The sequence below is a fragment of the Heterocephalus glaber genome, unplaced genomic scaffold, assembly GCF_053883595.1.
Source record: "Heterocephalus glaber isolate CG9 unplaced genomic scaffold, H.glaber_assembly_v1.0 deba00001556, whole genome shotgun sequence".
In the NCBI taxonomy this organism is placed as follows: domain Eukaryota; kingdom Metazoa; phylum Chordata; class Mammalia; order Rodentia; family Bathyergidae; genus Heterocephalus; species Heterocephalus glaber.
The window spans coordinates 98,558-110,715 of NW_028258347.1; the positions used below are offsets into that span (position 1 = coordinate 98,558).

Sequence of the window (12,158 nt, forward strand, 5' to 3'; positions counted from 1 at the left end):
GCCCTGTAGTCACTTCCCCTTGCTCAGTGCCTCTCATGATGCCACCTGCCTTGCTGTCATGTAGCCAGAAGGCCCTTGCCACGGCTGAGCAGAAGCCAGTGCTGTGCTCTTGGATCTTCAGAACCTCTTTTCATTATAAAATGTCTAGCTTCCAGTGTTTGGTCATAGCAACACAAAATGGACTAAGCCCTAAGTTAATGAGAACAGAATTTTATATAGCTGTATACACTGTGAAGAAAGTGTCCTAGGGACTCTTGAAATAGTAGGGAGAACCACCCAATAAAGGGGCTTTGGACCCCAAAGCTCACAGTCTCTTTCAGGGGCTAGGTCTCAAACGTATTGGTAAACTATCCTGAATTCCTGAATAGCTCCTGAAGCTGCAGCCAATTTCACTGGACTCAAGCCTGTTGTGTCTTGCTTTTGATAGGTGATTACTTTACTAACAGCGACAAAGGCAGACAGACCTGAAGCAACCCCTCAGGATCATCTGCTCTGAATGCCTCAAGGCCAGAATGGGAAGGGCAGGCACCCAGAGGACAAGAGAACCGCCAGTGAGTGAGGGGTGGGCACTGTATTTCCTGACCCTTGCGAGCTAACTGGATGATCCTAGGTAAGGTATTCAAATCTCTACCAGGGATCTCACATGAAATAGAACTAGAAATGCCTACGCCATGTTTTTTGTGGCCAAGTTAAATGAAATAGTAAACTTTAATACTTCATCCAGTATCTGACTTAAGACATTCTGATTTAGTCATTTAGAGAGCCCCGCTCCAAACTCCTTCTCCCTGGCCACACACATGTTGTTCTAAAAAGGGTTTCAAATGGGAGGATTTGTGTGTATTGTTTGCCTCCCTCTCTTCTTGACACCAAACTCTTGCACCGGGGCTTTGGCTCAGTGGCTCCGCGCCTGCCTTGTGAGTGCAAGGTCCTGAGTTCAATCCGTGGTACCAAAAAAGCAAACAGCAACAACAACAAATCCCCATGAAACTCTTTGTTTATCTGCCTACCTGGGATTTCTTATTAGAAGAGAAGAAGAAATTTTGTTAAAGTGAAGCCTAACTGGTTCCTTGCAGCCAAAAACATCCCAAGTTCTTCATCTGCTTTCTTTTAGTCTTTAGAAGGTTTCAGTCTGGGTCAGGTCCAACTGTAAGTGGAGGTCCAGGAATTAGTTGCGGGCACCCAGTGATCGTGCACTGTGTCGGCACATTGCAGCCCTTTGGAGACCTCCAAAAACACTAATGCTTTTAGGAATCAAGAATGTTTAAATTTGCACACCACTTTACTCAGAAATTCTACCTCTAAGCATCAGCCTCATCTAAGAAAACAGAGAGATGTACTAAGATGGATTCCTAAAGCATCGCATGTATTTTTTAAAACAACTAAAAAAGCATCTTCCATGTAGGAGCATGGGGAATTATTAGGTAAACATGCAGATCCATTGAAAATCACACTTATGCTATGGTGTCAGAAGTCAGGCTACCATGAGCCTTGGGGTAGGAGGGAGGAGAGGGGTCCATGGGGCGCTGGGAATATCCAGTTTTATCTGTGTGCTGGCTACACGTGCGTGTTCACTTTGGCACTATTCATGAAGCCCTACTTCTGACATGTATACTTTCAAAAAATACAATTAACACCCACTTAAAATTGCCATCTTACCCATTTTAAGGGTCCAGTTCAATAGTGTTAAGTACATTCACATTGCTGTGATACCAATATTTTCTTCTTGCAAAACTGATACTCTCTACCAGTAACGGCAAAGCTTTTAGAGCTGTCAGTGATAACAGACAGCCTGCTGTGCACACCCACCATCGGTTTGACTCCACTGTGTGTATATCATCAAGCAACACCTCTCCATCGCCATCCCTCTCAGCCCCTGGGACCCACCAACCTGTTTTCTATCTCTTTGAATTTGACTAATCTATGGATCTATATTAGAGGACTCGTGTGGTACCTTTTTGCAAGTGGCTTATTTCGCTTAACATAATGTTCTTATGTTTCTTATGTTTCGTGGTAGCGTATGTCAGCATTTCTTTCCTGTTTAGAGCTAAATAATACTTCCTTGAGTGTACACGGCACATTGTGTTGGTCCATACATTTGTTGATTGTGCCGCCTGTTGGTCATTGTGAGTAATGCTGCTATGAATGTAGGTGTACAGATAGCTTCACGGTCCTACTTTCAATTCTTGGGGGTGCATCCCTAGAATTGGAATTGCTACCTATATATGCACTTTTAGGACACATGTTATACTTCAATAAAAATTAACTTTAAAATACTACTGCCTGGGTTTCACCTCTAGAAGTTCTCATTTAAAGGTAACCTGCACATCAGAGTTTGTACAGCCTTCTTAGGGAATGCTCCTGTGTCCCAACCCAGAGATTCATTTCACCTATTCCTGAAAACAGCTTGCAGAAGCTGCGTGGAGACAGTGTGGGACAGGGTGTCAGTGTTCACGCCAGCCTCTGCCTGCTTGCTTTTTTGACCCAGCTCTATCCCTGTGACCTTTGAACTTGAAATGGTTCCCATCACATGGGGACCTGGACCAGGAGGGTTTAGCGGTCACTGCTGTGCTTCCCACCAGTTGCAGGTAGGGGGAGATGGCACACCTGAGTCCTCATCAGAATGAGCAGGCAGGGCTGGGGGAGTGTCGCATACCGAGACAAGGCACACCACAGAGCGCCACCTCGACATACAAATACTTTTTCCATGAACTGCCTGAAATTCTTCTCCTTTTTTGCTTGAATTAAAGTCCTGCCAACAAATGGGACCCTCTTTCAAAAACCAGCTGGCCCCGAAGGATTCATGGGTGGACTCTCAGCCATCCAAACACCATCGTGAATTAGTTCAAACAGATGCCTTTCAATAACACAGCTGCGATATCAGAACACGGAAGCAGAGTTTGTGAGCCCAGCACTGTTGACTCTTGGGCTGGAGATTTCTTTGATGTGGGGAGCCATCTGGGCACTACGCGACACTTGGCAGCTGCTCTGGCCTCTTGGCCTTCAATTGCGCTTGCCAAAAGTGTCTCTAGACATTGACAGACTTCCCCTTGAGGGCACCCTCCTTTCCAGGTAAGAATCATTACACTGAAGGAATGAGGATTGACAGCGATGAAGAGGAAAAGGAGAAATTTTGAAACAAAATGTAGAGGTTTCTGGGCCTGGATAAGGTTGTTACTTCTCAGGTCCATTTGTGTCTCGGCTCCAGAAAACTCCCTTCCTATTGCAGGGGTGGGAGGCAGTGCACCATGGGAAAGAGGCCACTGTGAGGAAATCGTGCCTTGAGCCTACACAGAACCCAGCCCTTTTGGCACCTGCTCTCTCCCCTCTGAGCGCTTCCTGATTCCAAAACATGAAATGGTGTGCATATAGGTTTGTTATGGGAATCGTCTTCCTTGTTTCCAGCCTCAGGAAATTATTCTAGCTTTTGTTTTATTTTATTTCCACTGCTGAGGATTCAACCTAGGGCATTGAGCATGCTAGGCAAGTGCTGTAGTGCTGAGCTAAATCCCCAGCTGTTTTTATTTTTTAATTCTGACACAGAGTCTCACTACATTGCCCAGGCTGGCCTCAAACTAGTGACCCTCCTGTGTCAGCCTCCCAAGTAGCTTGGATTATAGGTGTGAGCCACTGTGTCTAGCTCTCTAGGTTTTCAGAGTGGCAAAACTACCTCTTGTGAATGTCACAAACTTGGCTTCTTTGTTGACATATGGTGTCATTCATCACATTTAAGACAACACACCCGTCCCAAAATATTTCCATTCAGATCCGCCCTGATTTTAAAGGACTCCACTACTAAAATGGAGGCATTTTGAAGTACGAAAATGGAAGGGGAGGCTGTCACTGCCTGAGGGCTGACCGCTGCTTGCTGGAGTAACCAGAACCTCTGGCCCAGCCTTCCAATCAGCCTCCTCCTCTGGCACATGAAGCTTCAGAGCTACTTTCCAAGACCTTCTCTGACAGAGCCTGTTTTCCCTCCCACTTTGCTCTTTTCACTCAGCTTCTGTTACATCAGGACCCTGAGCCCCTCTGTGAGGAAGAGTCAGCCAACACTTTTCTCCTGCAGGCAGGAAGCTGTCCTTGGCCTGGGCCTCCTGGAGCAGCCATTTTGAGGCCAGAGGTGCTGAGGAAGCAGCCATTTTGTGATGAGAGGCACTGAGGAAACACAGCTGTGCTGGAAGTTCAGCTTGGACTGAGTAGAGGCCACGTGCAGGCTGCCCAACTCTCAGCTTGCAGCTTTTCCCACTGCACAAACTGATTCAGAACTCCAATGCACAGCTGTTTGCTTAGGGCCTCTGTTGACTCAGTGCCCGCCTCTGGGTGGGTGGCCTGGCAGCCACTCAGTCATTGTTCTGACTCGGTTCCCCTGGGTGACACCTTGGCCTCCCTGCTGAGAGTTCCTTTCTTTATTTCATTTTCTGGTCCTTGCAAAGTCAGGCTATCAACGCACACTTACAGGTGTCAAGTTTCATTTTTAAGGAGGCGTAATTCACCACTCAGTGTTTTCAGCTGTCAGATGGGGTTTATTGCGTAACAGGGGCTTTTCCACTCTTCTCTCCGAAAGCTCAGGCTGGCTTGAGTGTTGTCACTGTTCTAGTGTGTTAACTGTTTCTGAGCCTGGTGCCTTGTATGTCAGTTGCTTCCAGAGTACCCTAAGAGATCCTTAAGATGGGCCACAAGTTTGTGCAGGCCTTGGGTGACTTCTGGCTCCCATGTTGATTAGGCCCAAAGTGGCAACCTAGAAAAAAGAGGTAGAAAAGGAACATGTTTTCATTATTCATGGGATCGATAACATTTATTAAGCAAGTGCTTTGTGGAAAGTACCATGCCTGATGTCCTTTGTTTCAGATGCACTGGCTCCTGGGATCATCACCCTAAACTTTCCTCCTGAGTATTGGTGCCAGCTTGTCTGACAGAGAAACTGAGGACCAGGAAGGTGGTGGCTGGCCCGCGTCTCCTAGTGTCTGGAGGCCCAGCAGGAATTTGGCCTGTAATTTGACTCTAAAGCCTGGGTCCTGGCCACACCTCAACCCTCTGGGGCCCTACCCACCGTCCTCCTCCCCCAGATCCCAGCAGGGGACAGCTGTCAGGAGAGGGCCAGGGCACTGAGCCCGCAGTGGCATGGCAGTTGCTGGGGCCTCAGAGTTCGCCTGGCGACGGCTCCCACAGTACAGACTGACACCTCATCTCGGAGACCACAGCTGCTCTCCGCCAACTTCCTCAAGCTTCCTTCTCCCGGGGCAGAGCACCCTCGTCACCTGACCCTGCGCCACTCAAGGAAGCAGGCAGCCACACATGTGCGCACACAGTTGCTCAGGGACACACGATATCCACACAGAAGCACGCCCACCTGTGTCACACAGACGCACACGCATACACACATATCCATTCAGACACACACTCACACACTTGGACACATACACTTGGACACTTGTACATGCACACGTGACACATATATACAGACACACCTGCAACATGCACACTCACACAGGTCCACTCCACACCCATCCATCCTGAACTCATTAGCATTTTCTCTCGCGGGAACTCACACAAGCACAATATATCACTTCTTACAAATGCACCATCATAACCTCCCACTTACACAAACGCATACTCACGCCCTCACTCGTACGTACTTTTGACATACCCACGCACTTCCACATATGCATGTTCACACACATACACGAGTACACAACCGAATACTCCCTCTAGTACACACAAACACATCTCATATTCTCGCAAGGCCTGAAGGGCAGTGCCCAACATAAGTGGACTGGTGCTGTACAGAGGGTTTGTGTGGGTTTCCAAAGCTGCCGGAAGAACTTGTAGCAGGGCACTGGATGGTGGCAGGGAGATGGGAGCTCTGTGCATGGTCTCACCGCCCTGGCATTCTGGAGGTGGGGTTGGGCACTGGCTGGTGCTCGGAGCTCACCCTGTGGGGCCTCACACACTAGCTGAGCTTTTCCTTGCCTCCATTTCCTCACTTGTAAAAATGAAGCTAGATGATGGTGTGCGCCTTGTAGAGCTGAGTTCTAAACAGGTACACACATGTGGAGCCAGGGGACTGGGGTGTCTTGGTCACTTTCTTGTTGCTGAGACACAACACCCAACACCCATAACTGAGAGGAGGAGAGGTTTATTTTGGCTCAGGTTTCAGTCCAAGGTCAGCTGGCTTCAAGGCAGGGAGAGAGGCCTGGCAAAGGCACCACTCACCGCATGGCGAACAGGAAGTATCGAGAGAAGGGAGGAGCCCGGAGGGAGACCGACCATTTTAGGCCTCGCTCCTGGCCCCACCTCTTCCAGGCAGGCCCCGCCCCTACGGGCCAGTCTGTGGGGAGCCCTCACGATCAGATCGCCTAGGAGTGCCAGAGGCTTTGGGGGGGACATCCATTTGTAGACCATAACAGAGGGCATGGCACGTATGTGTTCAAAAACAGCAGAAGATAATGGCTTAGATTTCTGCCTCACAGTGAGCCGGGTACGAGGGGCACAGCCAGCTGCATCAGCGTGAGGTTTGGACAAGACAGCGTCTCCAAGGAGACATTTCTCCAGCTTGAAAGTCTTTCTCTCCTCTTGGTGGCTGTAGTCTAAACCCCCTCACTTGAGAAGCTTTGAGGTGGTAGAAGGCCCTTTCTCCTAGGTCTGCTCAGGGCACCCTGACTGTGTATGTTCAGTGACAAACTCAGTCACCAGGGGAGATGGGCAGTGTCTCAGCCTGGCATCTGCATCTTCCTGCCACCCCTGCTCTGAGTTAAATGAATCCTCATCCTGGGAAGGTTTTGGGAAAGCCAACAGAGGATGCATCAGAATTTCATATTTGACCTCAGCTTACACTGGTAGAATCTTAGGGTTAACACAATATCTGTGATATGAAGACATCTCTTAAAAGTTACAACGAAACTATGGAATGATTTTAATTAAGAATAGTTAGAAGTGGACTGGGGATTTAGCTCAGTGGTTTCGCCACCTGCTGTGCAAGCTCAAGGACCTGAGTTCAATTCCTGGTACCAAAAAAAAAAAGAATAGTTAGAAGAGTCAGGGTGGATCTCAGTGGTGAGCACCTGCCTAGCATGTGTAAGGCCCTGGGTTCCATCCCTGGAGAGCGAGAGAGAGAGAGAGAGAGAGAGAGAGAGAGAGAGAGAGAGAGAGAGAGAGAGAGAGAGAGAGAAAGGGGGGGAGGAGGAAGGGGGGAGGGAGAAAAGAGAGAGCAGTGAGACCAGCAGCACTCTGTGTTGTTCTGTCTCTTCCCCTGACCAATGTGAGATCACTTTTCAGCTCTTTCCAGTCTTCATTATCTCAGTTCCCTTCCTCTTCCAGGTGATAGTTTGTCCTTCTGCTCAGGTCTCTCCTTGGCTCTGTAATGCTGCACCTGCTGATCCCTCTCACAGAAATTTCCCGGGGCAAATAAACTGCAGCCTTTCTGCTCCATTCCACCTTCCTCCCACCCAGAGTGAGGGCCATGCTGCATCCAAAGGCTCTGTTTGCCTTAGAATCCCAACTATGTCCTTATCAGAGCACCTACCTCATCAAAGCAGAGACCAGGGAGAGGCTATTCGGCAGTCTCCTTCACCCGGGAGAGATGAATGGGGGTCACCCAGTTGGTGATTGTTTGATTCCTGGTGATTATCCTTTAAAGTTTGTTTTTGTTTACACTTACACCCAAGTTTACAAAATAAGTCCTGTCTATGGCTAGAGCATTGTTGGAATGGTATTCACTGAATTCCAATAATACTTATAAGGGAGGTCTTTATTTATTATGTTGGTTTCCGCTTCATATTTTCCTGAACTGATTGGCTTAAAAATGAACATGCATCATTTTCGTAAAATATAAAGCGTTTTTAATTGTGGTTGTGGTGCTGGAGATCAAAGCCAGGGCCTTGCAGGGGAAGTGAAGTGCTTTACCACCCAGCCCCCAGATGAAGGCTGTTTTAAGAAGGAATGTCCACACGTGTGCTCACATACACACACATGCATATGCACATGCATATGCCCACACACACACACACACACACACACACACACAGACTGCTATGCTCTCTGCACCATTCCTCAGTTCTGCTCACCTGTCTGAGCAGGCACTCAGCCTCTATCCGACACACAAGTGGTCCCTTTTCCTGAGCTCTGTTCAGGGCACAGTGAAGGTGAAAGGCAGGCCGGGTGTGGTGGTGCACACCCGCAAACCCAGCGCTTGGGAGGCTGAGCCTGGAGTTCGAGGACAGCCTGAACAACATAGCAAGACCCTGTCTCAAAATAAAATAAAAAGTGGAAACCAAGCTGCTCTGGAAGGCAGAGTTGAATTGCAGAATCCACTCCTGAGGCTGCTGTGGAACACACCTATTGGACACACCATTTTTCCGTTGTGTTTTGTGGAACTTTCCCGAAGATGACAGAGGGGACAGAATAGTCAGGAGGAGGTTGTTCAGGGGCTGCACAGTGCGGGCTCCTTCCGTGAATCAGGGTCAGCTGTCTTAGGGCGTGGTCAGCAGCCACGCTTTCGATATACATTCTCGGGGTTGACTTCAACTTTTAATGGAAGCATAAATTGCACACACAAGTGCACATATCACAGACATAACTCACCTAATTGTTTCTGAGCTAGACGCTTGTGTATCCATTGCTCTGATCACGAAAGAGTCCCCTGCAGGTCCCCTCCCCACCAAGCTGCCATCCCACCCTCAATTTTGACTTAGCCGTGTTGCCACTTTTGTTCTTTGTGTAAATATGGTGTTGTTTCTTTTGCATCTAGTTTGTTGTGTGTGTGTGGTGTGTGTGTGGGGGGCTTTTGTTTATTTTCCTGAGAGAGGGTCTCATCCATGTGGCCCAGGCTGGCCTTGAACTCAGGATCCTTCTGTCTCGGCCTCCTGAGTGCTGGGATCACAGATGCATGCCCCACACCTGGGTGGCTTCTTTCATTTAAGCTCTTGTTTATAAAATTCATCTGATTCTCTATGTGAACACAGATAATTCCATTTCTTCTCTGTGTAGCATCCTGCATGTGAGCGCATCACAGTTCGCGCGTCCATGTGACTGTGGAGGGTGACTTGAGTGGTTCGTGGTTTGGGACTATTACACAAGTGCAACGAACACGCTGGCATTTGCCCTTTGGCAGCACATGCATGCATTTCCATGGAGCACATTTCTGCGCAGGAGTGAAACAGGGTAGAGGAATCTCAGCTCTCCTAGATACGGAACTGCTGACAGTTATGCGTGAGATTTTTGGTGGGATCCAGGAGTGAATTTCAGGCTGCACCAGGTCTGTGCTGGGGGGTAACCCGGGGGTGCTATCCAGGGCCCAGCGATGAGGGTGTGTGGAGCCTTCGCAGGGGTCTGTCACACCCTGACTGTCCACATGGAATTTCGGATTAAAACTCCCTGGGAAATAGGTGGATGCATTGCGTGTGCCGCTTCCTCTCAAAGCTTAGGAAACACGGCAGAAATATTGAAATGCCTCCTCCAACCCCGAACTACACACAACAGCTCTGACCTGAGGCCCACACGCCCACCTCAGGGAATGTCACGCCAATGCAGCTGCTGCTCTACTGTCCACTGCCAGGCTCCAATGACAAAATCCACTCCTCTTCAGCTGGACAGGTGACGCATTTCCTGTGTTCTTTTTGCCTGTTACCTGTCTATTGCGTTGCTTTGACTGGGATTCTGAAACTCTCATGGAAAAAAAAAAAAGTAAAACCTCCCTATAGTTTTGGTGACCCAGGGGGGACAGGAAAAAGCACTCTGCTCCCCTGAGTGAGCTCAGAGTCTCTCGCACAGGACCCCCGACCCCGGGCCTGGTTAAGTTAGCACAGATCTAAGGAAACGTACTGGGGTAGCTCACAGAGGTCGGGTGGAGGCTGCAGTTAGCAACAGTGGTGACCAAGTCTGCGTATGGAACGTGGCTTCTTCAGAAGTGACCAGCCTGAGGACTGTCTACGAAACCAGTCACAGCCCCTGGAGAAAGCACCATTAGGTAGCATTGGCTATCCAGGAACAAGACCCTGGCAGCCTCATCTATGCAGAAAACAAGGCTAGGAAACCCAAATAAAAGAAACACAAATAGCAAAAGCTAACCCCATGAACCTGCCCACATTTTCCAGGCGACCAGCCAGGGAGAAGGGGCAGCATCATAAACGCTCTTGTCCTGGTTCAATGGTGTCCTGGGCATTTTAAATGGAAAAAAGAAGCCTGTCCCAGAGAGTGTGTGTGTGTGTGTGTGTGTGTGGGTGGGTGGGTGTGTGCATTCGCGCACATATGCTAGGAATGAGGCCCGGGGCCTTGTGCAAGCTAATGTGTGCTCAACCACTGAGCAACACCCCCACCCCTGACAGATTTTAAATACAGATTTCCCCAGCTGGGGAGCAGCTCCATGAGAAGCGCTTACCTCGCCCGTGTGAGGCCCTGGCTTCCATCCCAGCCCCGCAAAAAGACAAAAACAAAAAGGGAAGGGAAGCCAAAGGATTTCCCCATCTCCAGTCTGGGACATGGGTTGGGTTCCTCGGGCACAGGCCATAGAAATCTGTATATGGCAACGTTCCCGCGTGGTTCTGATTTGGCTGCAGGGTACCAGTCTCCCAGCGGGATTGCTGCTGCCTTTGGATGGTGGACGAACATCACACCCGTCCAGGGCAAACACTGTCCAGCAAAACGCTGGAGAGATGACGGAAACAGAGGCTGACGATCAGACTCTTTCACTCCTTTACATCACTCACCGCAATGCCAAACGTCAGCACCCCTGGGTTAAAACGAAGAGGAGACCAGCATTCCCACCTGTCCAAGTGCTCGTGTAGGGTCACGCCTCCTGCTTAGCCGAGACCTCCGGATCCCTACAGGGGACCCCAGCTTGCTTTGAGTATTCCCACTTCAAAGGGGGACTTTTATTTTGAAATAATACGCCACCTTCAATATCCCATGAGTACACACTTCCAAATGTGTCTTCAGATCTTTTACCTTTATTTTATAATGCAAATTTACCCTTATCCTGGTGGAATTTAGGCATGTGCCTACTGGGAAGGGTAGTGCACATCCATAATCCCAGCCCTGAAGGAGGCTGAGGCAGGAAGATTGAAAGTTGGAGTCCTACCAGGGCAATTTACTGAGACCCTGTCTGAAAATAAAACAATAAAAAGGGCTGGATATAGCTCAGGGGAAGAGCACGCCAAGGTGATCCTCAGTTCTACAGGCAAGCAAGCCATCTTCTTAGTGGTTCTTTTCCATACTCCTTAAAGAATTATCAATGCTTTAAAGAGGTGCAGGAGACTTAAACAAGTACAGGAAGGTCTTGGGACTTTCCCTCTTAGTCTGATGTGCAGGAAACACAATCTCCAATATTCCAGGAAACAGCTTGCTCGTATCGGCACCCAGGACAGAGAAAGTGGGGCTAGGAGGGTGTGTTCGTGTGTGTAGCAGTGGTTGGCAGAGTGCAAATTTTCCAACACACCTTTCAATCTTTGTTTTCATCTGTGACAATAAATGCCCCACTGTGCTCAAGATCACCGAACAACTATTCAGCAGCGATAGAGTTGTAGGTGCCCAGCGGCTGCCTGCAGTTTGTTCGGCACGGGGACTACAATGGCAAAGGAGATGGGTAAGTTCGAGCTTCATCCTTTCCAGATGGGGCACTGAGGACCAAGGAAACATTTCCCCAGGAGTGCAGCTTTGCTCTCAAATGCAGCTCTTCTCATGGTTGCTTAGGCCGAGACATGTTTGCGAAGGTCTGCACTTAGTGATGGCCACGCATCCTTCTGTCTCTCTGTCCCTGTGCACATGTTCCACGTACTTGGTCCCTTTGTCATCTTTATTATGTCCCCGTGGACAAGTGTGTCACCCTTTTCCCCTGCTCCCTTCACTCCAGGGTCTCCATCTTTTAACCTAATCCCATCTTTTACTTTTTCATGGAAGTGACCTTTTCTCCCCTTTTCCAAAGCAAGGTAATTATTATTCCTGACAATGATGTAGCTCTTTAAGGCATTTTAACAGCAAAAGTTCCACTCACTCCCTGAATCCTGAGCACTGGCTAGGAGCCCTCATGTCCCTGGCACCAGGCCCAGCTCCAAGTTTTGCAGAGACCAGACTCCAACCCGGTCTTCCACCCTCCTTCCAGTTCTGTCTATCTGTTGCAAGGTGAAGACTGGGATGCTTTAAAGGGGCACTGGGATCTGCAGAAGGGC

At 49.0% G+C, this 12,158-nt stretch overlaps 1 long non-coding RNA gene across 2 annotated transcripts in view; it reads left to right on the forward strand.

Annotated features, from left to right (window-relative positions):
* Positions 1 to 12,158, forward strand: part of LOC106009857 (uncharacterized) — a 60,276-nt gene that overhangs the window by 27,928 nt on the left and 20,190 nt on the right. For both annotated transcript variants that reach the window (XR_001183840.3, XR_015442948.1), the window contains exon 2: positions 1 to 11,575. This exon is cut by the window's left edge. This is a non-coding gene — a long non-coding RNA (uncharacterized LOC106009857). The remainder of the gene's footprint in view (positions 11,576 to 12,158) is intronic.